The following is a 27,812-nucleotide window of genomic DNA, read 5'->3' on the forward strand; positions in this document are numbered from 1 at the left end:
TCTGAAAGTCATTGCTTTGCACGGTATATTTTTAGCAGCCTTATGTGGTAAGATGGAAGCTGAATAACAAGTTAATGTCACCGGTCTTGTGTGCTTTATAATACCATTAACAATAGAGAGCCTGGAGGAATGTGCGACTGGGATTGCATCTATTAATGCAAAATGTAACGCACATATATTGCTGCCTGGCCTGTGCACTTAGAGCATCTATGCTTGGATACTCAGAGTCACAGAAATACGCCTGCAGCCGCATTGAATCCCACATTCTATATTATCTGAAAAGGATGTATCAACATATTGTTTTGCAAGAAAAGGGAACGTAGATTTCTCGAAGGAGGCGTCGCTTATTTGTGTCCTCTTAAAGCTTCCACACTGGCATGAATAACATGTTTTTTTATTTTATTTTTTTTGCAGATTTCCAACTCTCAATTAAAGTAGTGCACTCTTAGCTTCCCTTATGCTGCTTTCCATGTCTGTTTTTTTTTTTTCTCTCTCTCCTCCACCAGCTGCCCCTGCATCCTCAAAGTTCACGTTGGGTAGGGTCTTGCGCTGTCAGGCAACTTCTGGTTTGTTCTGCTCTTTTAGTTCCCTGGGCTGGGACAAACTCGCACGGGGAAGTACACACATGTGCCCTTGCACACATGCACTCCCAAGAAAAAGCCAAGCCAGAGTCTCTTTTGTGCTTTTCTCGACTCCACCGTGCACTTGCCGCAACATTTTCCTGATGACTTCCCACAGCCACCAGCAAAGTGTCACTTTCCTTCGATTTGCTAATTTGCATTGGTTCCTTTTCCCAGCATGATTCTGTATATCCATGCCCACAAGCTGAATGTCAGTGTCTCTTCTCAGAATACAAATATGTCCCTGATATAGCATGTCATGTGTACTCCTGGACATCTCTAACATTTGCTAATACCCTTGATATTTCACATCAGAGATTCATGTAGCTTTTATTTATTTATTTTCCCTAAACCAAATACCATTAGGGCTTCTTCATAAAGCCCTTTCTTTTTTCCCCTCAAACAAAATAATGCCATCTACAAAATACAAACCATTCATCAGACATCTGCTAATTTCTCACATAAAGAAAAGGTATTTAGGCGTGCGTTTATGTGAATTCAAAGCAGATTAAATTGCTGTGAATGCATAGAAATGACAAGTCTTGAAAACCTTCTATTCTTGTAGATTTGGAGGCAGGACTAGACCGAGCAGTATAGGTGATCTGCCATGGCCTCATCTAATCTGATTTGCATGCCAGAGAGAATTATGTAATTGGCATTTATGCAGAACAAAGAAGGATCAGCTCATGGAAAAGAAGGGTTTTCATGTAGAACTGTGTGTCTAAGCCTGTTTTCTGCAGCTCTGTGCTGCCTACGGTTGGCTACTGCGTCGACAGACAAGAAATGACTGTTGTGTGGGACTGTTCTGTTTCCACCCTGCACTTGCATGATGTGTTGTATTAGTGCATGATGAGCTGGCACGTGGCGGTTCAACTGGGGGGATATGTTGGAAGCTTACCAGATCTTCCACATATGCTACCTCAAATTTGTAAAGCTTTTAACTCTCCTGCAATTATGATGTACCAGTCTCAAGACTCAGCACTGTGAATAGAAATGGCTCGAGCTCAACTACATTTAAAATAGGTCTGAACTGCCTGTTTTTTTTTTTTTTTTTGTTCACAAGACATGCTGTTGTAGCGCACTGAGAATCTCTGGCCGTTTTCATATTACGCAAAAGAGAGCCAAGGGCATAGCAAAATGCAGACCCAAGAATAACCTCGGTATTATTTTGGCTTCTTCTCACATCGAGAAAATGAAGCCTGGGGCTAACTTTAACTCTATCAATCAGAGGTGATGAGAATTATAGTTGGCTGCAAGCCCACAATCTAATTTAACAACAAATTTAGAGCAGAAATGAGAGTGGAAAATGGATATGTTCATAATAAATACGAATTGTTCAGCTCTTTATTGACATAACAGGTATTGTTCACTCTGACTTATGAGCCATTGTTATGTTGCAATGAAACCAGAGCAAAAAAAAACAAACAAACCTACAATAAAAACCCACAGATTTTCATTTTGAAACGAACGGGTTAAGAACAGCATATATCTCCTGCCAGCGTTAGTTGACAGTAATGTTATAATCTGTAATGAATTTTTTATCACATTTCTTATGCACAAGGAAATTAAATTCATTAAACAGACCCCTTTGGAAATGAAATGCCGTAAAAGAGCCAGTTTAAGTTTAGAAAGAGACCCAGGGTTTCTTTTAAAGATATTAACTAATGTGCTCTATAACTTTGTCTCTTTTCAGGAACAAAATGCCCAAACTCGCATTAATGTTTCCTAAATGCAAACAGCAAGGACATTAAACTACTCATTTGTTATTGTTAGCAATAGAATTTGGTAGGGCTTACAGAACGAATAATCTGGAAACATATAAGATAAAATGAAGATTGATACGTTTTTGACGGTTTTGCTCAATAACATGACAGCAGACATGATGAAAATGTCATCATATGTTCACGTTCGTCTTTGAGCAGTTGCTCCATCGCTGGTGTTTGGCGTTAACATCTGAAACTTGCTCACAAAAAAGTCCCGTTGTTCTGGTTCATTTATTTAAAAAGTGGACTAAACCGGTGTCCTGGATTCAGAAGAGTCCCATGTTGACTGGTGACCGTCCTTCAATGACGTTGGTTGAAAACTGTTAAAACATTCAAAGTAGTCTTTATAGATGATGTCACCTTGTTAGCGGCTGATTAGTTAATCAATCCGATAGTTTGTGGAGTCCAGTCTGAGAGAAGTGATATTTTTTATACTCTTTACATGTTTTGTTTTTTTTAATTTCCAAGAAATGATTAAACCCCTCTGATTTGCGCTCAAAACCTCAGCTTCTCAACCAGACCAGTCTCAACAGTTGTAGACTTTATATGAAGACTTACCAGATACAATAGAGCTGGCAGGTAGCATGAGACAGTTCAGCTTTGTATTGTCTAAAGATCCCAATAGCCCTGAAAAATAATGTTAGAAAATATCACAGAAAGAAGAGGAAGTTTGACATTTAACCACAACTTACTGCTTCGTGTGAGACAAAGTATTAGTTTAGGGCTATATTGTGTTTGGGGTTTTATCAGGGGGGCTTACAGTCCCAATCCGGTGTCCTTAAGCTGTAAGCAGGATGGTCTTCAAACTGTTGACATTCATCAGTTAGTTAAAATACATCAAGTTCACCGGAGAAGTTTTAAAAAGCCGTCTACTGTCTGAGCTGCGGAGAGCCCGAGTGAGTTTGTTCAGCCGACAGCCTCCACGTTATACTTTACAAGCCCGTATCCATTTTTACCCCGTGTGCAGCATTGCTTATGCTCGGGTATTCGTTAACCCCGGTTGTATTTGAATTTGCTTTGCTCGCGGTGAGGCGAGCGGGAGCAGAGGCCTGAGTCATGAAGAGGGATTGATAAGCTGGATAACTGTGCTGAGTAACACCTGGAACCCCCCCCAAATCTGAAACGTGGCCCCGGGCCAAATCTCCCGCAGTGAGCGCGAGACTCATGGAATTGGGCTCTAATCTGACACACTCTTCTCGCACCTCCTATTTCTCACGCTTTGAATTGTTGACGTTGGTGTTGCTGTTTTTTATTTATTTTTTTCTGTGGGTTACAAGCCGGGAGAGACACTTTAGACTGCAGCTGGAGTTTCACCTGATGGAGCGCGAGCTGTCACATCCGGGCTGGGCTGTGATTAGTCCGCCTCGGGTCCCTCTGCTCGCTGTGGTTTCGTCCAGTCACGTGCGTTTATGTAAATGGCGTCGCGGTGCACAGCTGAGAGAGCACACACTGAGGGGAGAAAGGGAGGAGGGGGGGGTATGTGAAAAAGAAACAGTGTTCTCAGAAATATGAATAGTCTGAATCTTTTGGAAGTATTACAGTTGTGCCGGCTCCCATTTGAGAAGGTCAAAATATTTGCACGACAAAAAGGCTCTTTTTTTTTTTCCCTCTCTCTCTCTCTCTGCATCGCAGGAGTAAAGGAACGGAGAGTGAAAGATCAGGGGGATCATTTGCTAATGCTTTAATAAGCTTCTATGACCCTGTAAAATTGGGGCTTTATCCTCATTTGTTTAAATATTACTGGATCTGAGCTCTGGAAGGAGGAAAAAAAAAATGCGGTGTACCTGCTGATCATTGGAATGGCTGAAAGAGAGAATTTGTTCTATTGCTGCACAGAAAGCACACCGTGAGCCCTTTGTTATTATTCCTGGTTTCAGCCAGTGTATTTTCTAAAGAAACCAACAAAAAAACAAAAACAAATGAATTGCCTCATTAATACAGTCTGATGGGGGATTTTTTTTCAAAGCAAAGTTACTTGTACACCTGTTCGACTTATCCATCGTTTTAATGTGCAGTTTTTAGATAATTAGTTTTTTCCTGTTATGGCAAAAAGGCTGTTGACATTTATGAATGTTTATTGATAATTCAAAGGGGTCCCAACACAAATCAAGGCACCTAAAGGTAAATATTCAAATAAAAACATATGGATCGGTTATATCATTAGTATCCATGAAAACAAATGCATGATTTCTATAAAAGTGATATGAAGTAAGTTTTAAGGAAATATAAAGAGGTAATTTGATCTTATATGTGTGTATTGAGAAATTGTTCCAGTCTGATTGAGATTTAGATTCAGCCTAATAATTTCTTTTGTGATTCAGGAGAAGGAAAGAAAATGTATGAGAAAGTACAATGGTCTGTCTTTAAGTAAGATGGATCATTGAAATGAACACATTTGAAAATACATTGAAGCCAATGATATGGCAGTTAAATGGTGACCAATTCCATGACTTATGCAAGGAACAATGATGGATTCTGTAAAGACGCCTTAATAAAATCTACATCTCTGTTTCAAAAGTGTTCTGATCGACAACATTGGCATAATCAGAGTGAGGTATTTTAAGAGACTTTAAGGATTGACACAGTGTGCTGAGGTTACGGTCAACCAGCTCCTGTGTGGCCATGGGCAAGTGTCATGTGTGAAAAGGGTTTAAAAGTTTGAAGATAGCCAGCCAGGGACAGACGCTGTAGGACTTATATGGCAGCAAATATTGGGATTATGCAGTTTTGTCATTGGCTACAGGCAACCTCATAGTTTCGGTGAAATATTGGTTGTAAAAGATATCAGCTACCCTCGGCACAAGAAGTAAATATTGTATCTGCTGAAAATGCCCAATCATCACATGTTTGTCTTTTGTTAGGGCTCGTCAGAATTTGGACTGATTTGCTCATCTCCTCGGTGCGTGCTGCCTCTGTAGTGCATGCCGAGCCTGGAAGCAGCGCTCTGCAGACCTGTGCTGATCCGTTACCGCTCTTTTAAAACCCTGCGCTGTCAGCAGGAGCCAGGTGAGGCAGTTTGTTCTGCTCACCACTCAATGGACATGTTTCATTGGCACCTCGCTGGAGGTCAGCAGAAGCCGACGGCCCGAGCTGTGGGGGTCAGGCCCACTCCCCAGCTTTATCTGCAGAGTGAATTACACTGTGGGTGGGGCAGGTGGGCCGAGCCGAGGCTTCGGGGGCTGAGATTGCGGCCCCGGGCAGCTTTCCGAGGCTGCATGTGTGTGTGCGTGTGTTTGTGGGCTGCGTGCAGAAATCCATTTGACCGTCGTGTCACAGAGCTCCCATTTATACGCCTCGCGTGTAAGTGTGGCTTGAAAAACCTGGCAATTCCTTTCATTTTTCCTCCAGAGATTGTTCAACCAATAACTATTCTGTGGGGCACCTCACTCGAGTGATGCTGTTGGAAGATGTATCATTGAAGGATTAGGACCAGAGCTCATCAAAGAAAATAGCCCGGCCAGTGTGACGTGCCACTCTAAAGTAGCTGAATATTTTAAGAGAGCCCTCTTCCTCAGAGGAAATGAAATACAGACAAAAGAGTGGCGAGCAGGAGGTTTTTGTTTGCTTCAGCCACCGCTCAGGGGCAGAGATGGAAGATTTGGCGATGTGGAGTAGATTGTTAGGGAGCGAGGCAGTTGGGGCCTATTTTCGCCGCAGCTGAGGCCTCCACTAGCCACAAGCAGTTTATATAATTCCAAAGATGAGAACAAAATATCTTCCACCACACAAAGTAAGATTTTACTCCCTCCTCCTCCTCCTCCTCCTCCTCCTCCTCCCTGCTCGCTCTCCCTCCTGCTTTCCTCCAGTCACCTCCAGACAGCACTACCTGGGTGCATCAAGGACAGTACAAGGGATTGCAGCATAGCCACACAGAGACAGGCACAGTGCGACAGAGTGTAAAAAGTCCCTCTTTACATGACATCTAGTCAGGATCATTGTGCTTGCTCTGCCATGCATCACCTGCTACTAAATGATTGTGTATTGTGAGGCTGAGAGGATGCGTGTCCACGTAACTTTTGACACCGACCGGTCAGGATTGCCTCGGAGCCATGCCGCGGCGCGGGGAGCGACTCGGCCGCCGCCGCCGCCGCCGCCGCCGCCGCCGCCGCCGCCGAGCTCCTTCTGAGCATGCTTAAGAGCTGAGAATTATTCCACTCATTTCGAGGTTCCTGTGAAGCATGACAAAAAACTCGAGTGCTTCATGCTCTCGTCCAATTCCCATTCCTGAGAGGAGCGGAGAGGCTGGGGGGGGGCGGGGGGGTTAGAAGTCGTTCAGCAAACACTCACCATGATGAACATTAATTACATCAATTAAGTGGACCACAACTATTGTCTAGGGTGACTATAATACTGTGTCAAAAATGCACTGACAGAGCATAACACAGAGATAAACCGGTGCAAATGCCCCTGTTAGCTTGAGGATGTAAAAAAAAAGGGAAGGACACCTCTTGTTGTTGATCCTTCACTCTTAAACAGCTCTTTGTGTAACAGTTGACTCTAAGAGGCAGATTAATATCAGAATTGCTGCAGATACGAAGGCCGAGCTTGAAAAAAAAAAACCTGAATATCGTTGCAAAGTTAATTGTTTGGTCAGTAATTTCTCACCTTGAATAAACTGGAAATTTTTATGAATTTTTACGACAAAGGATGACATTGGAACGTTCCACTGTAGTCATAATAGAACTACGATTTGTTGGAAAAGCATATATATTTTCAAAGATGCATCAGGCATATATTACAGGTGGACCTGTTGATGCTCAATCGAAGAGGAATTGTTGAAACATTTCTTTGTTGCATTTCCATTGATTTTGACACGTGTGTCTGTTTTCTTTTGGCAAATGCAGTAAGTCTGCATCTGTGACAAGTTCATGTTCACGCATATTATCAGTCTGAGAATCAAATATTGATTCAAATTTGACCCTTGAGACTTGTCACTTATGCAAGTCGTCGAAAACATGGATTTATGTAAATTTGTTGTCACATTATTTATTTATGAAATAATGTGCCATTTAGTAAATACTGAAAAATTTTATACAGTTTTACTGTACTGTAGGCAAACATTGATCATATGCTTTTATGAGCACGGGCAGTAATTTTATGCCTTTATGACCAGGTTGTTGTATCATATTGTTTTTTTTTTTTTTTTTTTTTTATGTGTAACACACCTTGTCAGTGTGTTATAAACTGTTCTACTCTCTTCATGTCTTCGTGAGTCTCTGTGTCATTTAAATGTGAACTCTGTCAACATTTGCAAAAAGAAGTCGCGTTCAGTTTGCATAGATGGAGGTAAACAAATGGGGCAAATATCTAATAAAAGTGAAATAGTAAGTGGAAAGAAAGCAATAAAATGTGACAGATTAAAATGACCTCAGCAGCCGCTCGCTGGTCTGACACAAAGAGCAGAACACGCCGCGCCACGCTGACTTTTTAATAGGGAAAGAGAGTCCTGGCGGGCTTCCTCCCATGGGGAAACTGACACTCTTGTCCTGGAGGTGAACAGTAAAAGGCATAAATGTGAAACATCCAAGATGGTGCTACCAGCGAGTTGAATTCAAATGACTGAAGATGCTGAATGCTTGATGACCTTGGTCGCCGTGCCAAACGATGCACACTTCCCGTTTATTTTTGGACCGCACTGACCCAGATAGTTTACTCGGTGGCACAATGACTTGTGTTTCCATGATCTCGGCTGTTAGCTTGTGAATGATTAACATGTGGTTAGTCATATGGGAGTGCATTTTCATTTATACGAAGCTGCTTCCGCTGCCAGTGTTGGGTAAAAAGTTCCTTAAATCATCCAGGTTGTTATATAATTAATTAAAGCCCGCTAACTAACAATTATTTTCATAATTGATTTCTCTGCAAATTATTTTTTAACTAATTGATGAATTGTTTGTCTGAAAAAATATTTTTTTTTTAAATACCCCTCGCGGTTTGCCAGAGGCAAAGGTGACTGATTGCTTGTTTTGTCTGACCAACGGATAATCAGGATGGAGAAAAAAAAAGAGAAACCCAAAGAAGCAGAAAATGTTCTACAAATGACTGACTTATCACAATAATCTGCTCTGATATTTAATTAAATGTACCTCGTATTCCCATACTCGCAGCTCAACAAGTGTTGTGTTTGCTCAGTCGTTGCCGAGAGGAGCGGGGTTCCTCTTAACGTGTCCCCTGGACCTGAGCGCAGGTCTCCCTGATGATTCGTTCCAGGATGCACTGTTGCATGGCTTTTAGTTTTGCACAATGCTCGCGTTACAGCTATCATAGCATTTGGAATGTTCACTGTTCCAAGAGTCGGCGTGTCTGAAAGAGGCCTGGAAAGAACCCTGCATTGTTGCATTGAATCAATTAACCGTGTTTGTGCCGTCTGATTTGCCTCGAGATTTAAGGTAAGGATAACAAGGTGGGGGGGGGGGGGGGGGATAAAGGAATATACTCAGTTAGACCACTGAGATATTGCATCAGGGTCGGCCACGGCTGCATGGAAGTGATACAGGAGACGCTGCAGAAATGTAGCGGGGAAATGGGAGGATATTCCTTGGTTTATGTGGCCGTACCTTCGCCTGTTTATCTCCTCCTCCTTCTGTTTTCACATCACTCACACGACCACATTTCCAGAGATGAGGGTTCCACAATGATTAGCTACATTGTCTTCTTACAATGTGTGCTTGCATGTGTTTGTGTATGCGAGAGAGAGATAGAGGGAGGCCGGGCCTGGATGGACTGGGAGGGGAGGGGGAAGGGGTGTCGGTAAGGTGCGTCGAGGGCCTGTCACAAAAAGCCATTATTGTAATTGGAAGTTAAAATCCCATTTGTTTTCCCCTCTAGTGCTTACTGTCAGAACTAAGACAGGGGTCTTGTTTCAAAAATTAACATTTGGTATCAATGTCAAGGGTCATTGCAAGAGAACATCAACTTATTGAAATGGCTGCCACTCAGCGCAGCTCGAGCAGGAGTCATTATTTACTTGTTTCTGTTGCAGAGTCGCAGCCACTTGCTGCGCCGTTAGTAATGTTTCCTGGGACCCTCTGCGGTGCACAGTCAAACACTGCGAGGTGATCACGAGAGCTTATTTCGCCTGTTTAAGAAGGAAACGTTAAATGTTTTATCATTTTCCATAATGCCAAAAGAGGTTACGGGCTACAAGTTAGCCTCCAGGGGGCTTTGTAGTTTGTTTTGTCAATTACAGACCTGGTCATTGTAGACCCTGCAGGCCACACGCAGCCCTTTTGGCTGGTACTGACCTGCTCTGTAAATTATGAATGGCATGAAATTGAACGTACAATGCATGCAGTACAAATGTTTATCAGACAAAACATAGAATGTGTTTTTTTATGTGCGCTACTCATGCCTGTTCAGATTAAGAAAAGACACACATTTGTAACTATAGTAGCTTTCCAATTTGGATAATCAAGATTATAAAGTAATACGATCACCAAACAGACTTTACGTCACATGATCTCTTGGAGACAAACGCAGTTGGCATCATTCACACCTTCGGAGAAAAATACAAACACCCTGGAGGGAGCAAGAGGAGGACAACACAGGGAACAACGACAGGAAGGACATAGGTTCAGAGAAATACGATCGAGAAATAAAACACACTTCCTCCTTTCAGTTTTACAATATTTGGAGAATCGTTGCTATTGTCTTGGAGGTGAGGTCGGGTCAGGTCAGCCCAGTGAACTCCAGTGACAACAGTGTGTGTGTGTGACACTGCTCCGTGCCAGTGAAACAAGTCCATGGTGGGGAGCGAAGCGTCGAAGCTGGAGGTCCCTGAACCTGGTGCATGTGCAGAGGCAGGGAGGGGGCAGCAGAGACCCAAAGTAGATTTGGAGGCACCGTCGTGTAAATAACAGAGCCCGGTCCCAAATGTAGCTGTTAAACGCAGCTGCAGGGTCCTGACTCGGCCTCGTCTGTGTGCGCTGCCGGACACAGTGGAGGATCAAACTGTGTTAGTGAGTCAGCCATTGCTGGAGAACTGCTTAGCCTCTCCACAGAGGGTTTAAAAGGTCAGCAGGATTAGTTCATTGAGGTCCACTTTTTTTCCCTCGTGTCCAGTCCACATAATTACACAACTGGTGAAAAGGTTATATAGCAAAAACACAGCCTGCAAATATATTTATAGGAATGTTACCGACTATGATTAGGTAATATATAACATTTTACAAACACATACTGTCTGTTGTGTCTCCGTAATCCTGAAAAGTTAGCACTTGTTCACCTCTTGTTCAATCTCAAAACAAACTTTCAGCTTCCACCTTTTTATTTGGCTTTGCAGCCACTGTACTCTTCTTCTTACTCTTCTGATTGAAACAGGGTTGTTTGGATTGCATGAAAAAGGGATTCAGCACTGGGGATGCTTTTTAGTGAAAGGATGTGTCCTTGGGAGTCCATTTTGCCCCCCCCTAAAGGCTTGGTTAGCCCTACTCTAGCCTTTTCATCATATTCTTTGTTTCATTAAACTTTGCAAGGGAGCATCAAACATAAACGTATCCTTGTAAAGATGCAGGTTCAGTTGACTTGCAAATCTCAAATGAGACCTGTTGAGTTTAGATTTGGGTCAACATAATGCCCACTGAGTGAAGTGATGACAAAAACTCATTTTAACACTGCAGGGGTTTTAATGGAAAACGATCATCGTGTATGTATCCCACACAGCATTTTGCCATGCAAATTGATTGGCATTGGGGGGATTCGGTGTCTTGGCCAAGGACACTTGACACATGGACAGGGTAAGGTGAAGCGCTGAACCACCGTCCATGGGATTGTAAGACAACCCACTTTACCTGCTGATCCACAACTACCTCTAAACCTATAATATAGTGTGTGAAATACCATTGACGTGTATATTTCCTTCATGTCATCCCGACACAGATATTTGGATTATCTTTGGTGACTGTACTGTTGATGTGACATTTGTCAACCAGTCAACTAGAGTTAATGATTTCAAATATTCCAAATTTGAGAATGTTTTCCTCAAAGTGAAACCTGAGATGTTTTATAGTTTTTGCAAAGATTCAAGACAAGAATAAATGAAAGTTCAGTTTTATTGATCAGAATTTATAGAATAACTTTTTTCCTTCACCTAATGTCCCATAGTCTAATAGTTACAACTAAAGTAGTTGCCCTGCATCTGTGGTCTGGAATCAATATATTTTAAATGGGAGTTATTGAACAATTACAGCGAGTGTGAGTTTCGAAGACATCGGGATGAACCCGAAACCTCCTTGAAATTCCCTTGAAAGGAGGACGTTGCATTTAGGGAGGATCCTTGAGCTTGGAATAGTCCCCGGGCCAGAAATAATGACTTAGTATCCTCTGAATGCATCCTAGGATGCATCCTTGTCATTAAGAAACACTCTTGTGTGTGTGTGTGGGTGTGGGTGAGTGTGTGTCCTTGTGTTCATGATCAGTACAAACCAAGCGGGTACTCGGAGGTAAACACGTTGCTCCACAGCAATGCAGGCGGTGGAAAAAAACTCAGCAAGGTGCCTTTAAGTAACACTGGAATTAGAAAAAAATAAAAAATGTTTATGAAGCCACTGAGCTGCAAAAGTTATTCAGACTAAGACAGCTGTTACCCTCCTCCGTCACATTTGTGTGACATAAAAAAAATAAAAAATTACAGCCAGTTTGTTTGCCCTACAACTGTCCTCGTCCATACAAGACCACCCTACTCACATTCCCCACTTTAGTTTGACACAAGCCCCGAATGTGTTTCCTCTCTTTGGTAAAGGAGTGGAACACATTTTCTTCTCTCCAGTATTTTTGTTTTGTGTTTCAAAGCACGGGTGGTTCATGCTAAAGCGATATTAATTTGAGTGTTCCGCATGCTAAATAGACCACTGCCGCAACAGAAAGACACGCCGCGCCTCATAACCCTGGAGTGAGTTTTAGATATCCAGTCATGTTCACAATATATTGTCTTGGAAATTTGTTAAATGTTCATAACGTGCTCGCTCAAATGTCCCAGATTTGGCCACAAGCATGCATCTAATTAGCATAATATTCATATTTCCAAAAAGCTCTTAAGAGCACTTCTGGCATTGTCCATTTCTCCTATTTGCGTCTTATTGCTTTAACGTTTGCTTAATGCCAGGCCTGCGCCGAGTGATCGCATGCTGTGCTCATTGTGAATGCAGTGTGAATGTGCTGTTTGGGTATGGGCCCATGCATCTCCAGGGTCCTATAATCAGCTCTAAGCTGCTTCTATCAATCTTCATAACTGTAGTGGGTTGAGGAGGGAAGCGCGGCTAATCAGCTCTAACCGGCCCCCATGTTCAGCTTGACTGTCGCTGTTAAAGCGAGGCCATATGCAAACATTGTCCCTCGCATGCGTGTCCCTTATTCGCGCCGCGGCCGTCTCGCGAGGCCTTCCACAGATGGCCCGCCTCGACAGAAGTCAGCTTTTTGGAAAAAAAAGGGGGGGGGCCTGTGACTTTCACTGAATAGCTGTTAGTGTAGGTTAATGTAGGAGTGGCGGCCCAGCAGCGGTGGCAATCACAGCTCTGATCAGACTTGGGCTTCAAAGACGTTTGTGCAAGTTGAAGCCAGAGTTGTCATTAGCTTCTGCCCTGTGCTTGACAGCCTCTCTCCACCTCCCCCAACTCCTTCTCCCTGTCTCCCTTTCCTCCCTCTTTGTCTCCCCCTTATCGCTCCCATTTTCTGCCCCTGTGCAAATGGCTACTGTAATCCCGGGTCTCGGTGCTTGGGCCTGTCACTCCACATTTGCACTAAGCATCTTTCCTTCCCTCATCTCCTTTGCCCTAATTGTATTGTAATAAGCAATTACAGATCTATTTATGCACACTAGAGCTGAGATTGGACCACTTTTTAAAAGAGGGCGTGTAGGGGAGGGGACCTGGACCGAGCGGTGCCCCCTCACCCTCAACTCGTCATCAGACAGAGACGACACCGCTGCTAATCTCTCTGCTTTCTCTCTTTCTCCCACTGATGATCTAATCCTGCTTTACTATCTCGCGCTCTCCTTCTGTTTTCCATCCTGTGCAGAATGCCCTCTAAAGCAAAAGTGATTGTGCCGTTGTTTGTTGTTTATTGGCTGTGTTTTCTCTTTGTGAGTCAGGTCTAGTGATGCAAATGAGCAGAGGCAGTGTTTACCTGGACTGGCCATGTTTTCCCGTTACGCGTGCGCGTGTGTGTGTGCGTGTGTGTGTGTGTCGTGCCTGCACAACGTCTAGGCCTTTGATCATACTACATTGCATTGACAGATGCTCTCTGGTGCTTTTCTGGTTGCTTATGAACGAGGCCACAGTCAGGATCTGAATTCCAGTAATTATATCCCCTCGCTAGAATGATAACAATTGCGGCTTATACAACAAAGTGCGATGGCTTTTTCCACCCCCTATCTGTCCCATTATTTTTAGGTATGAGAAATGACATCGAAATCCCCCGTCTGCTTCCTCCCTGTCTGGGGCTCTGTGTTTACAGCTGTTTCCGAGCCTGGATGTCTGAGAGGTGAGGGCCACGGTAAAGGCTTACACCTTGTAATCATAGCTGGACGTGTGATCTCAGGAACCTTTTGGAGAACCGAGTCACAGATCGGCGGGCATCCTTTGTGTGCGTCGGTTAAGGGTGGGCGGGCAACGAGCAGTCAGTTAATCAACAGGGTGAAAGAAGTGAAACATTCAGAGTTACAGCAGAGAAAGGAGGTAGGACTTTTTTTGGGGGGGGGGGGGGGGGGGGGGGGGGTTCATTACATGTTATTTTCAGTGCAGCTCAATATTTTGATTTCTTTATAAATTCCCACTAAGCTGCTTTTTGATATTCTGACAAACACAGTCACAGTTTTATATAGAATATTAGTTTGATTCTGTTAACAGAGAGACTTTCTTGTCAGTTGAATTATAGTTTCACTTGCAAAATGTAATTAAAAGGGTAGTGGAGTAGTTATGAAATGCTTTCACGCTGAGTTTGCATGTTCTTCCTGTTCCTGCATAGTTCTCCACCGGGTTCTCCGGCAACCTCCCACATTAAAGATCATGTGAACTATGTCAAGCCTTTTCAGCATCAAGCCTTTTGTAGACAGGGATATGTTCCAGATGATGGATGGATTAGTGTAAAATTATTATGTAAAGTTTCCTAATATAGTCTGATACTATTCTGTCAATATACTTGCATATTACTCTCAATGTAGTAAGCAATAATATAATAAAAGCCACAAATGTGAGAACTGTTAATAACAGAATTTCTGGAATTCTGGATGTACTTAAGCCAATAATATACTAACTTGGTAATACTGTAATAGTAAGGGATTTTTTTTCAAAGAACATTGAAAAAGTATTATGTATCCTGCATGAATGAATATGACAACAGCACTACCCACTCTGTCTATTTTTGATAAGTAAACTGCACAAAACCTACAAGAAAAGATTCATTTCCAAGAAATCTCATCTTGTTTATGTATTATTATATAATTGGCTACATTTATTTCATTTTCAAAGGTTTTACTTTATAATGCTACTTCAATAATGTTACTAGATTAAAGGAAGATTGTTATTACGATAATGGTTGAAATATTCTATCACGTCATTGGCCATTTTTATTCCATTATTGTTTTATAAGGTCCATATTTCACGTTTTACTTCCCAACTGGATATCCACTTTATCTTTTCAGAAGTTCTCTGTGAGAGGCTGCAGATCTCTTTACCAAATCATTGCAGTGAAGCCAAGTCCTGGGGTCATTCTCACAAAAAGAAAAACAATTCTAGTCTAAATTCTGGAGAAAAAAAATACTCAATCCAGTTTTTTTTGTTGTTGTTGTTAGAAACCACTGATGTGAGGAACTGTAGGGAACGCGGACAAAATGTCCTCAGTGATCTTATCTGTTACAATGATGCACAATTACACGTGTTTTGTCTGTCGTCGTTAAAAGAAGTTGGCCAGTTGCAGGAAGTATTTGGTTACCGGGACCTTTGCCCCTGTGGGATTACCTTGTCGTAGATCAGATGTATGTTGCTGCTTTGAAAAGATGTTCCGAAATGTGGTTCAACAGGGAAAAACCGCGAGGAAAATAGTCAATATGCACAGTGTCACAGTGAAAGGACGCCATGATTTCCAGATATGCCCATGCCACTAAAACAGATGGATAAAAGTGCATGTATGTATCCCACCTGCTGCTAGGTGTGGCATGCATAAAACGGAATAAAAAGCAGCACATTTGTTCTCGTGTAGTGTGAGTGTTTTAAGGAGCTCCTGTTCAAAGGAGCAACATATGTGCGGACAGAATGGAAATTTATGCAAATCGCCGCTGCCCCTGCTTCATCACTGCAGACTGACCACGGCGGCAGAGGAAATTGCATCTTGATATTTTACGTCGAGGGGGTGGGCAAAAAAAAAAAAGGAAGGAAAGAAAGAAAGAAAAAAAGAAAGCAAAGTGTAAAATCTGCGGCGGTGTTTTTATCGCACACACGGGGAAGGGAGAGACCGCGCTCAGGTGGAGACACACACGCGGAGACGCGCGCATTAAAAGCTGCATTAAGAAGTTACTTTAGTGAAGCCCTCTGTGCAACACAAGAAGGGCAGAAATGCCACAAGCTGTTATTTTTCACAGGGTTTTTACTGGTGCCTTCCCTCTGTGGCCTCCTATTCAAATATGTTTTTCTTGACTTTAATGGCTCATCGCAGCTCCAGTCCAGTGTGATATCATTGAGGCGGGCCATAAAAGACTTCTAATTTAGTCCGTTGTTACATTCTTTTTTTTCTTTTTTAAAACGGAAGCTTTCAAGAGTTTTTCAGTTTTTACACATTTGGCCATAAACATGCCAACTCTTCGAGCAACAGTAGTTGTGATTGCCGTTTTGCGGCATGCATCCACACAGCCTGACATCAGACCTCCATGCAGATCAGTGAGGTGCAGCTGGGCTCATCTGCAGTCTGTAAATACCCTGAAAAATAGAAAAATTATAGGGATGCAGCATTTCCCACTGACGATGATTTGCTCCGGGCTTCATAAATATCCCCCCGAATATTGAAATATTTGGCAGGCCGCAGGATATCTCTGAGATCAGTGGCCTTTCAACTGTGGGGGAGACCTCCACTGGGGGCGCCAGTGAGCTATATGGGTCAGGGGGATGCCTTTTAGAACTGAATATATGTACAACATATATACAAAACATATTAAGTAAAATTAACTTAATCAAATCTGTGAAAACAACAATAAAAACTCACGTTAGCATCGTTACACGAATATATCTAATATAGAATTCTAGTATTGAAGACACTGACTTTTCTTTTTCTTCCGGAAAATTAATAATTCAAATCATGTGAGCCAATCTTTTTAAATTCATCCACACATTCGAGATTTCAAAACACCAAAAACGACAATACCCATAAGCCATCAGCGTTCCCAAGCACCACAGATGTTAAAAAAATGAAGATATAAAAAGGCAAAATTAAGCCCACTTTACCTGGTTTTTATTTTTCATGTGAAATGTTGCTTATAGTGTATAATGTAATATAGAATGAGATTTGGTGCAGAACAATAAGTGTAAGAGATAAAACTGATGCACTCTGAAAACCCCTGTACAAGATGTATGTATTTATATTCTTTTGAGTTAGAATGACTGCTTTGAAGATTAGAAAAAAAATAAAAATACAACAACAACCCAGCTTTGGTTGTGAGGCGAGGTTAAATCTTTCACCCGTGGGGGGGGGGGGGGGGGGGGGGGGGGGGTGCTTCTGGTTTGATGTTTAAAAAAAGTGGCGTCGAGAAAGGTGAAGACATTGATCTGTAATCCAAGAATAAACATTTTCTTCCTCCCCTCCTCTCGCCAGAAATGGTATCAGCTTACAACTTTTCCCGTAAAACTATTACCTTCCTTTGTCACCATCTGTCATCTCCAGGCCTTTCTGAATGGAATTTAAAAGACAACATACTAAGAGCATCAGAGCTGCAGTGTCAAGATTTGCATAAATTTGTTGCTTTTTTTTTTTTCTTCCTTTCTTTCACCCCCTTCCCCTCTGCTTGCTGCTTTCCTACTTTTATATTGTTTTGCACTTTATTGATCTCCCCTCATATCCTACTTGGGGAGTTAATAACATTCACGCTTTGCCTTTTGCCTTCTTTTTGTTGGAAATGCTAATGGCTTCTTGTAGGTGCAACACTGAGGCTCTTTGAAATTTTGTTAGCTGCCACAGGTAGAAGTCTTAAATCTACCCCAAACAACACTAATATTTTATGCCGCGATATTGGCTACGGGCTTATCTTTTTCCTTCCCCACCCCCCACCCCCCACCCCCCAGCCCTCACAGCAGCCCCCGACTTTTATAGCACATACTTAAACCAGCGGCGTGCTATTATAGAGGATTTGCAATGAGACGCATTGTTTACACTTAGTGAGGAAAGGAGGAAAGTCATTATACATGCCATCAAAGTGAAATCGGCCGGTCTGCAGTGACTGTGTCTGGAATGGGGTAAAGGGAAAAAAAAAGATAAATCCCATGTTGTTCTGTTGCTTTGGTTTAACGCCTTTTGGTGTTGTGCGCAGCATTAACGTGCGTTTACCTTTGTGATGCTGTAAATCGTTGTCTGTTGCCGAATTTCGCATGTTTTCAAAAGGTGGTGACAGGCGATTATGAGGGGCTGTTGGTATTGTCAGATTTGGCCTTTAAAATGAATTAGTGGTTGTTAGCTGAAAGGAGGGGGCCGCACGGTGGTGGAGCAGCCGAGCCGTCTCACGGTGAGCGGTGAGAAGCTCCATTCCCAGTCCACTGCGCAGGGTTTTGCATGTTCCCCATTGGGGATCCGATTCAAGTGGTGGATTTTATGTCAGCACTCGACACAGCTACCATATGTTAGTGCTGAAGCCCGTGTGTAACTGAACTAGTATGGCAAGGTTGAGCACCTGGCTGTGCTCAGATTCGCCTTTCAGGGTGAGAAAAACCGCTACTGGAGGGTAATCATCCTCTCCAGCTGAGCCACAGCTGCCAATCCGTATTTATGGAAATCCTTTGTGCCGTTTTCTTATTGAATAACATTTTTATGTATTGCATAAAAGCTATGATATACAATGTCAGGATATAATTGTTGCTATGTTGCTGAGTTACACATAACTATGACGCATTTTCAAAAGGTATCTCTGTGATCATCTCTAAGAGATTGAAATTCATTTTTTTCCAGACATTTAACAATAAAAGAATTGGAATCGAACTTGCCATGCATTTCTACACAGCATTTTCAATAAGTCGCCTATGTTAATATAACGGCCCCTATTGAACTATTTTGCATCACCAAAACCTATATTTTTCCTAAATATCTGCCTTCAGAAGTGATAAAGATCGATTAAAAGAAAATCCACATCATCCCTTAAGACTGAATGAATGGCCTTAATCTTAATAGTGGTATTATTATGGCTTTGAAACCAGTTACCCTCCATTCGGAATTGATCACTTATGTTTTATACCTCGTAATATATCAGCATTATATATGACTCTAAATTGATTAATTCTTTGAATAACTAAAGGATGTGTGAAGTTATTATTAGCATGTATGAGGCACATCTAAGTTAATTTGCTTCTGGCCCGAGTCAAAGTATTTTCCTATCAACTGGAGCTCCGCTGCGTCTGATTCCTCGGGCCCGATAGCTCTGAGGGGGATTAGCTTAGCTCTGCAAATTACAAATAGCTGTTGGGCCAACAACAGGACAACACACTCATCGACAACAGTTTCCAGCTTACATCTTGTTTAATGCTTGAGCGCCGTCAGAACGAAGCGCCGTCGCCAGCCTCTTGAAAACTCCGTGCATGGCCCCGGTGATCAGACGCTCTGCGAACCGTCTTGTTTTTAGCACCTTTCATGAACACGGCGCCGCCGCGTCGCTGTCATCGGGACTCGCTCGCATCGCCTCGCCTTTTCATGTCGCGGAGTATCCCTTGCAAATGCAAAGTAGCTCCCGCTGTTCTTTTTCTTTTTTTTTTTGTCAACCAGGCGCGGACACTCGGCGCTCGCCATCTTTAATGAACTAATGCCAACTTAAATTCACAGTGAGTTAAGTGACAATAAGGCGGCACGGCGAGGAAATTAAGCAAAGCCGCGGCGACGCGTGGGCCGAACAGCAGGTGTGTCTGTCGTGTTCAAACTGTTCCAGGTATGGAGAATCAGCGTCTCGGGTTTTTCCAAGTTCTTTTTTAGAAAAACTCTTAGCTCCCCTGCAGACCACACCAAAAAATGATTAGACAGATTGCTTCAAGACAGAATTCATCATCAAAATCCTGAATATTCAACAGGATAATTAGACCAAGGCATCAGGCTGCTCATTCCTCAAGCCCAACATCTTAAGAGGCTGCCTGGTGTCAGGTACAGTTTCCTGCGCTGCCATGTCCCAAGTCTCTGCCACATCTGCAGGGTGAAAAACTGGCCCGCATAAATCTCAGCCTTCGTCCGACGGATGTTGTTTTCATATTTTATAACTTTATCACCAAAGTATACCACAATTAGAAGTTCTGCTTCCACTCCCAACTTTTTTCAGCCCAAAAGTCATCCCGTGATTGGGTTAGGTGTTAATTGCCCTCAACGTGGAAATCACTGTTGTTCAGGAGCCAGATGCAGCATTATTGCAACTTTGCATTGTACTTTTGAAAACAAATAAAAAAATAATTTTACTGCATACTGCTGCTACTGGGCATGCGTGCCACGGCAGTAGTAAACAATTCTTCTGCACATGCAAGTAGATGGACAACAACATCTGTATATATGAATGTCCATGAAGTCGAAGAGATTTGTTTTCTTTACAAAAACAAACAACAGCGCCCACAAGTGGCTCCACCCTACTAACTGCATTGCTTTCAAAAATGTTGCTTTGTAAACTCGAAGCTTTCGGTGAAACAAAAACGCAAAAGTGATGCGTTGGAACTTTGCCTCTGATCTTTCAGTATCGGTGACCTGGAGTCACACGACAATACAATACAGTGAAATTTGATTTTCGGTGTTGCCTGAAGTGGAGTTGAATAAACTCAGTCTTAGCAGAGCTCCACAGCTGTTTTACTGTCTTACAATCATGCTGACTCGACACTTAAGCAGCCTTGTGGTTATTGATAAAAAAGAAATAGGGAGCAAAAGAAGAAGAGCATGGAAAGCTCAGATAGCCGATACGCTATTTTCCTGTAGAAGGGAATGGGTTTTGAGAATTAGGATGGCGTCTTGCCACCTGAACTGTTATTTTTCAGAGTGGACTGACAATCATGTTTGTTCTTCATATGACATTGAAGCACCAGCAGCAGCAAATCTGCAATTTGGACTCTGTAAGTAGTGATTTGGCGGTAAAGAAATCCTATTTTTGGCTCGAGTGCTCAATTTGCTTACCAAACGTTATGTGCTACACTCATGTGACAATCCGAATCCTGAGTGAAAGTTAAAAAAAAAAATATTAGAAAGAAAGGCACCATCATTGACAGTTTATGGCTTTTTAAAAAGTCACCAAATTGGTATTTCTCTAACTTGTGAAGCTGATAAAATGGCTTCTGAGCTAAGTTCTAATTACTGAAGCGATGATAGATAGCTGGCGCAAATTCCTCTAAATGACCTCAAAAAGAAAAAGAAAAGGGTTGTGCTATTCTTAGAGGTTTATGGTTGCTCATTTTGTTCAGTCTGTCATTGTTAAAAAAACTGCTAACAGGTGTTGATAAGAGTGCACCAGAAGCTTTTTACTTTTTTTTTTCTCTTTTTTTTTGTCTCCCAATCCGCACCTTCTATTAGCATGATAAATGTACCAGGGCGGTAATTGTCGCAGCCATTCGCGCGCACGACCCCGCGCACTTGAGAAATTAGAGAGTCATTCATGTGAAGGCACGCACCAACTTTCCCATGCGCGCTGACAACTCTCCTTGCTGTCTCCGAGGGGGTTGTGCAAAAATAACTGGATCTTTGAAAAATTGGGTTAAAGGGAAAAACTGGGTTGAAGACTGGTCCATTTTTAAATCTGTCAGCATGAATTGAAATGTTGTTGGAAAGACTTTAAAGATGGGGAGCAGCCGGACCCGAACGAGCTAACGCGGCTGTAAATGCAGCATTAGGGAATATTTTCCCCCCGCTCCGGAGCGGGCCTTTACTCACTACGCAGTGCGTGAGTTTGGTTAAGAGGGAAACACAATTTGTTGAGTCATGTCTGCCAATCTGTTGGTTGCGATTCGAGTTTCCGCGACGCGCCTTTCTTTACTTGTTGGAGGCTAATCGAAGCGTCGCAAACAAAATTGAACGTCAGACAATCATAGACAGCCTCTGATTCTTTGATCTCAATCAAACCTAATAAAATAAAAGTAAACGAAAACCCTTTGGCCATTAAAGCTACAGTATTTGAACTATACATGCAATATGCGATGATAGTGGTTCAGTGCTCATTTTTAAGTTTTCTTTTTCCTTTTTTCCAGACAAGTAGGCTTGTTTCAACATACCTCTTTTACATGTTTCGACGGTGCTCTCCCGTCTTTGTCAGAAATGTTGAAAAAGGCCGGCTTTTTTCAAAAGAAAAGAGAATACTCACTTATGCAACGATAGCGTTTTACTGTTGTGATAACAATTTGATTCACTGTGAATCCAAACACGGCTGACGTTATGGTCACTGTGCCTTGAGATTTGTACTTCAAAATAACTGCGCTTTCCGTCAATCAAAATAATTCTTTTCATAAAATTATTGCAAAATGATTGCGATTAAATAGACTTTTATATCATACTGAAAATTATGTTTGTTAAATTTGTAGAGCATGGATGTCCAGTGCAATCAACCATTATTTAAGCAAAGTTTTATCAGTGTTTTGCAATTTATAGATGTTGCAAATGTTAGTATCGTGATAATTAGAAATGGCCTAGTCATACCTCCTTTTTGGTGGGTGTCGAGGATAATGTGGAGCTAAGACTTCATGTGTTGCTGATCTGATCTCCATAAAGTTTAACACGAAGGCTGTAAAGATAGGCAGCCTACTCTCACACATAATGATAATGTTTACGATCCTCGTCAGTTGCTGGGATATGGGCAAGTACAATTAAAGGTGTGATATCTGATCCTGTATCTGGTTATTCAGTAACACTGCAAAAGCGATGGTTTATTGACGGTTCATTTAACTAAGGGTTATTACGTTTTCCAATTTTTTACATTTTCTTATTTAATTCAACTTCAATCATGTTATGAGCAGCCAATTAGATATGAAACTATCAACTTATTGGCAAAATGTTATTTTAATATTGGCTCAAATAGCTTATTTATTCTCTTAAAATGTCCCAAATTATTACATTATGGATTGCTACCTTTGGAACACCATGTTTACGTGGCTACTGACCGGATGAACGAAGGCGAGCTTTTAGTGTGTTGGGTCACTATGTTTTATATTTTTTAGTGTTTCACACACCGCAGCAGCTTTGGTTTGAACGCTGAACGCTCGCATCGGCGCAAATTACAATGAAAGGCAGACGAATGTTCAAAGAGGAAGTCTTAATCAGATATAAATACTAACAAAGTTATTTCAGTGGCCCTGCATAGATCTTAGGACTAAGGGAGCCTTTTTTTTTTTTTTAGGTCAACCTTAGAGTATATGTGGGGCAATCAGTGTTTTCGCACCACCCGAGCACTGCCCCGGAGTGTGTCTGGTGGTGCACAGAGACCACCTCATGAGAGGCGCGTTCACACGGCCTCTCCGCACATCTGAAGGCGCCCTTTAATAAAAGCAGCTGCTAATGAGTCAGGTAGGAGGTTGAAGAGGCCGGGTGGAAATGTTTTGGCCCCACCCCTCTATTACCGCGGTGATTCTTCCTCTGAGTTATATCACCATTTTTGCATGATGGATACTTCAGTTTTTGCGCGGTAATAAAAAGTATATCGCCGTTGTCAATCTTTATATCCAGCCTGTGATTCAAGATAAATTTCTGGGCCATTTTCTCCTCACAGATGTGCATGAGTTGAGTCGTATTCTGGGATGTCTTTGTGAGCGCTGTCTCGAGGTCATCCCCCCCCCCCCCCCCCCCCCCTCACTATCTCTATTGGGCCGAGGTCTGAGTTCTGTGTTTGCTGTCATTCTCTCACTGATTGACTTTGACATTTAGGAATCATTGTCCCGCTCCATCACCTAGTTTCCACTGAGCTTAAACTGGCAGCCTCTGACATTGTCCTGTGAAATACCTTGATGGACCTGCAAAGTAACTGATTTGGACATCACAGCCTCAAATCATGATGGTGTCTGCACCCCCACTTCACTTTTATGATGATGTTTTGATGTTGCCATGCAGTGCAGTTCACACGACATGTGTGTCGGGCTGCATGTTCTACATTTCATCAACGTAAAGGGGGGAAATCTTAACATGGTTGCAACAGAATAATCCGCCCAACACCTGGACCGAGCCACTTTTTAAAAACCGTTTCATACATCGAAGCAGACAATTCCAAAGGGTTCACTTAGTCTTCTCTGCTGCTCTGATGCTACGAGGCTTTAATGTCTGTTGTCACCATGGAGGGAGAAATAAAGAAAGTAATTGTGTTGTACCAGAACTCGAGCAATCTCATCAGCTGCCGGGCACACGTGTCAAAATATAAAGACAAAGCTAGAAACTTGAGTGGTTGCAGCCCTATGGAACAAGGTTGAAATATGACCGGGGAATGGGTGGCCCAGAAGGGAAGCAGAACAAACAGCTGATGTGAAGAGGCCAGCAGAGATCAACATTGACTTAGGTTTTTTTTTTTTTTTTTTTCTTCCCATCCCTCTTTTTCTATTTTTTATTTTTACCTAGATTGGCAATGATAAAAGTGAGTGATGTTGATAAATACTCGCACAGCCAGTTTATCAGCAGCTGTCTGGCTTGGGGTTGCCGGCGGCAGCATCCAAGGCTGATAACCCCTGAGGCCTGAGGCATGATGTTGGGAGGAGGAGGAGGAGGAAGAGGAGGAGGTGCAGAGGATGATGCAGCTGCCTCGTCTTGGCCTGGCTATAACCCTAATTTAGTCGGCTGATATTTTACATTCCCGCCAGTAGTTGTTAAATAAAATGAAGGAGTATTAATGCCTGTACTGCTGCTCACAGAGCAGAAACTGAGGGATCGATGCAGAGATGGAACCAAGCGGGTTATTCCACGGCTTCAAGCATAGAAGAAAAAAAAAATATCAAAAGATCAGAACACAGAGTTTTATTTTTCTTTACACCGATCTGATGACATTGTGCGGCTTTGTAATGTCAGAGTTGACTCATCTTTCATCATTCTAAGCCGCACTAAGGTGCGCTTTGAGATTATATTTGCCGCTGTATGCAAGTCCTGTACACTCAACATATTTTCCCCTCCCATGTGTACTTATTAATCCTCAACTTATCAACAACCAATATATAATATTCATAATAAAAAAAATGTTCAGCCTTCTTTATAGACACTCCCCTAAATGTCTTGAAGACAATAAATGCAAAGAAACGATGTCTTCATATTTAACACTTTTTGTGAACATGTTAGATTTTAGTGTTATAACATTGTTTTCGAAGAACACTATGACTTTGTATTTATATTAGCTAACGCTGCAACAGGACAGTCTTCATTTACAACTTTGTTTTCTATTCTGTTCTATTCTATTCTATTCTATTCTATTCTATTCATTTACAGTTTCCGTGACAATTTAAATATACAAAAATTTGATTTAGCTTGAATCAGTATAACTTGACCCAATGAGTTAAAACAACAGCCGTGACTCAGACTATGTTATGTACCTTCCAATGTCAGCACGTTATCCAACTCACTCCAGCCTGCCGTGTCTCGCAATACATGCGTCTTCCACAAGGGGGTGTATTGAGTCAATTGAAGGAGCAGAGATACTGTTTAACCTCAAAAAAGTGCTAGTTCCCACGTTGGACCTTTGTTTTTAGATGACTGCAATTACATTGAAACGTCAGTCCAGGGACGCAGGTTTGAGCTCCAAACCTCTAAAAGCCAAAGTAGCTGTGAAATTACTCATCACTGCCACCCAAAGTACAACAGTGGGCATGACTTACATTTTACACCTTGCAACATTGTGCAGCAGCACACAACAGCAAATAATCATTGCAGTTGTTTTGCTGTTTTTGTCTGTTTATACTAACTATTGCACCCGTATTGATTGCCTGAGAGGGTCAAGCCTATTTAGACAGGTACATACCTGTGGAAATGACTACATGAGCTGTGTTTACAGATTGAGCCTTTGGCCCATTGCACATTCTCATGAAGTTGATGAAGCGCTTCATCAAACGCTTTGCTCTTATCAGCACAACAAACACAGTTGGTTATATTTAATAGTTATGTGTGCGGCGTCTACCACAAACTCCCGTGGTTACTTTCTCCAGCTTATGTGTTATTCTTGCAGCTGCCAACTCAAGCCTGTGATCAATAGCTTTTTTTTTTTCTTCTTCTTCTTCTTCTTCTTCTTGCTTTCATTTTTATTTAAAAAGACACTTTCCGATAAAAAAACCAAAACAAAAACGTTTGTTTTCTTTCTTTTGAACAAAATGTGATCTAATTGAGTGATTTAAAAAAAATGTAATACAACTAAAAGAAACTACACACACGAGCAATATGTATCAAGGAAGAAAGCCCATCTGTAAGAGCGGACCCATGCGTGGGAGGCTGTGTGCATATGTGCAGGCTATGTGCCTGTGAGACTGTGTGCACCTGGAAAGCACTTGACAGATGGTTGCTTCAGCTCGGGCTGAACGTTGCTTCTTTTTTCTTTCTTTCTTTCTTTTTTTTTTTTCTTCTTCTTTTTCTTCTCGGCGTTAAGCCTCTTTCATAGATCGAAAGTGTTTCGGTCAGCGTTTCGATCAAGGTAAACTCTTTCAGCCTTCTCAATTGTTTGCTGGGCATCTCCGGAGTATGTTTATCCTGCTCCCCCATCATTTGTTTTTGTTTGATTCAGGCAAGCTGAGCGTGATGAGAGTTCTGGCTCTCTCTGTTGCTTTTCCTATATTGTAGCTGGTACAATTGCTGAGTAATATGTTTAAAAATCATCACATCAGTAAATTGGCATGGATTAAGTCATTTATCACATGAAGTGAAGAGATTTCATTTGGGAAAATGTGTGTACGGTTATATATACACACACACACACACACACACCCAGCGGGAGGTGTCATCTGGAAGCCCCGCACAGAGAACAAAATGTACCTGGTTTAAATTTGGCCATCATTCCCTCTTTCAGTCGTCACCTTGTGCAGCGTTCCTCCGCTCCCAGCAGAACTGTCCCGCTTGGAACGCTGGAAGTTCTCGAAGCGTGTCAAGCACCATCTGTGACGTTCATTGGATCTCCTCCGCTGTGTCAGAACGGCACCCTTCAGCTTGAACTTCATCTCGGGGAAGATGAGGGAGTCACAGGGAGCCGAACCCAGCCAACAAGGCTGTTTGGGGAGGGGCGATTGTGTCGGTACGGCTGGAAAAACCTGCACAATTTTACCACACTCAAGTCTGCCAGCTCTGCACGGTTAAGGTCTTTTCGCACCACATTTTCTTCCCCGGATGAGAGTCTGACTGCAGAGGGCAAATTCAAGGTGCACACCTCCGTGAATGGCAGTGAAAACAATCAGCAAGCTCTTTCTACTGCAATAACTGTTGTTTGGCCTCGGGGTCCTTCGCTGTGGAGTCGAATCTTGTCACCGGTGACGATCCCTATCGCCAAGTTTGGGGATCACCCCCAGATGCAGTTCCACCTCTGTAGTAAACTGACTAATGTACGCGTGCAAAAACAGATTAGCACGGATCTTTGGCGCTCAGTGTGCAATGTCGAAAAGAAGTCACCGCTATTGCGGTAGTGTGGAGCAATGGACATGATCGCTACGAGAAGGCCACATTGTGAAAGACTGCATGCATTTCTAAGAGATATGAGAATTAGAAGAATTCTGATGAAATGTTGTATGTTCTTGTGGGAAAAGTAGAATTTTCAACCAAATCTCATCGGCTGAATGGGATTTGTTTTGCAGTTTGCAGAATCGTGAACAAACGCCACAGCACTCTATTCCCGAAATTTTCCACATGATTTGATGTGCTCTTTGTGTAAATGCTTCCAGTCCCGTGCCGGACATTTTGTGAAAAAAAAAAAAAAAAGATTAAAATTAAACCGGCACCTAGGGTAGTAATCTAAGTGCTTTACCTCTTAAAGAGGCAGCAGCACATATATGCAACTAAACACAAAAGTTAATGCACAGAAATGTTTGATCGTGCTTCACAATCTGCCTCAAATTTCGAGGAAAAGAAGGTGACTTTTCTTTTGTGTGGTTTCTTTAGTCAGTGGCTCTCCCATATCATTAGTCCTAATTATGTCAGTCGTGTGGAGGGAAGTGGGTCAGCCACTAACTGTTAATATTGACTCAAGCTCGGAAGCATTCAGTCCACATCTGACATGCAGGATCGCTGGCGGTGCCGTCACCTCTGTATGTCTATTACCAGAAGCCAGACGGGGGGGGGTCTAAGTCCCCGGTCCCAC

General features: G+C 42.3%; 1 protein-coding gene and 1 long non-coding RNA gene across 11 annotated transcripts in view; one reads left to right on the forward strand and one right to left on the reverse strand.

Annotated features, from left to right (window-relative positions):
• LOC308121614 (RNA-binding protein Musashi homolog 2) overlaps nucleotides 1–27,812 on the forward strand; it is a 266,100-nt gene that overhangs the window by 57,358 nt on the left and 180,930 nt on the right. The window lies entirely within an intron of this gene.
• Nucleotides 1,933–26,691, reverse strand: LOC308121616. The gene is made up of 4 exons (XR_013936110.1): nucleotides 26,542–26,691; nucleotides 3,698–3,832; nucleotides 2,942–3,010; nucleotides 1,933–2,703 (listed from the first exon to the last, which is right to left on the reverse strand). It is a non-coding gene; the product is annotated as an uncharacterized lncRNA (long non-coding RNA).

The sequence above is a fragment of the Lipophrys pholis genome (genome assembly GCF_963383615.2).
Source record: "Lipophrys pholis genome assembly, chromosome: 16".
NCBI lineage: Eukaryota > Metazoa > Chordata > Actinopteri > Blenniiformes > Blenniidae > Lipophrys > Lipophrys pholis.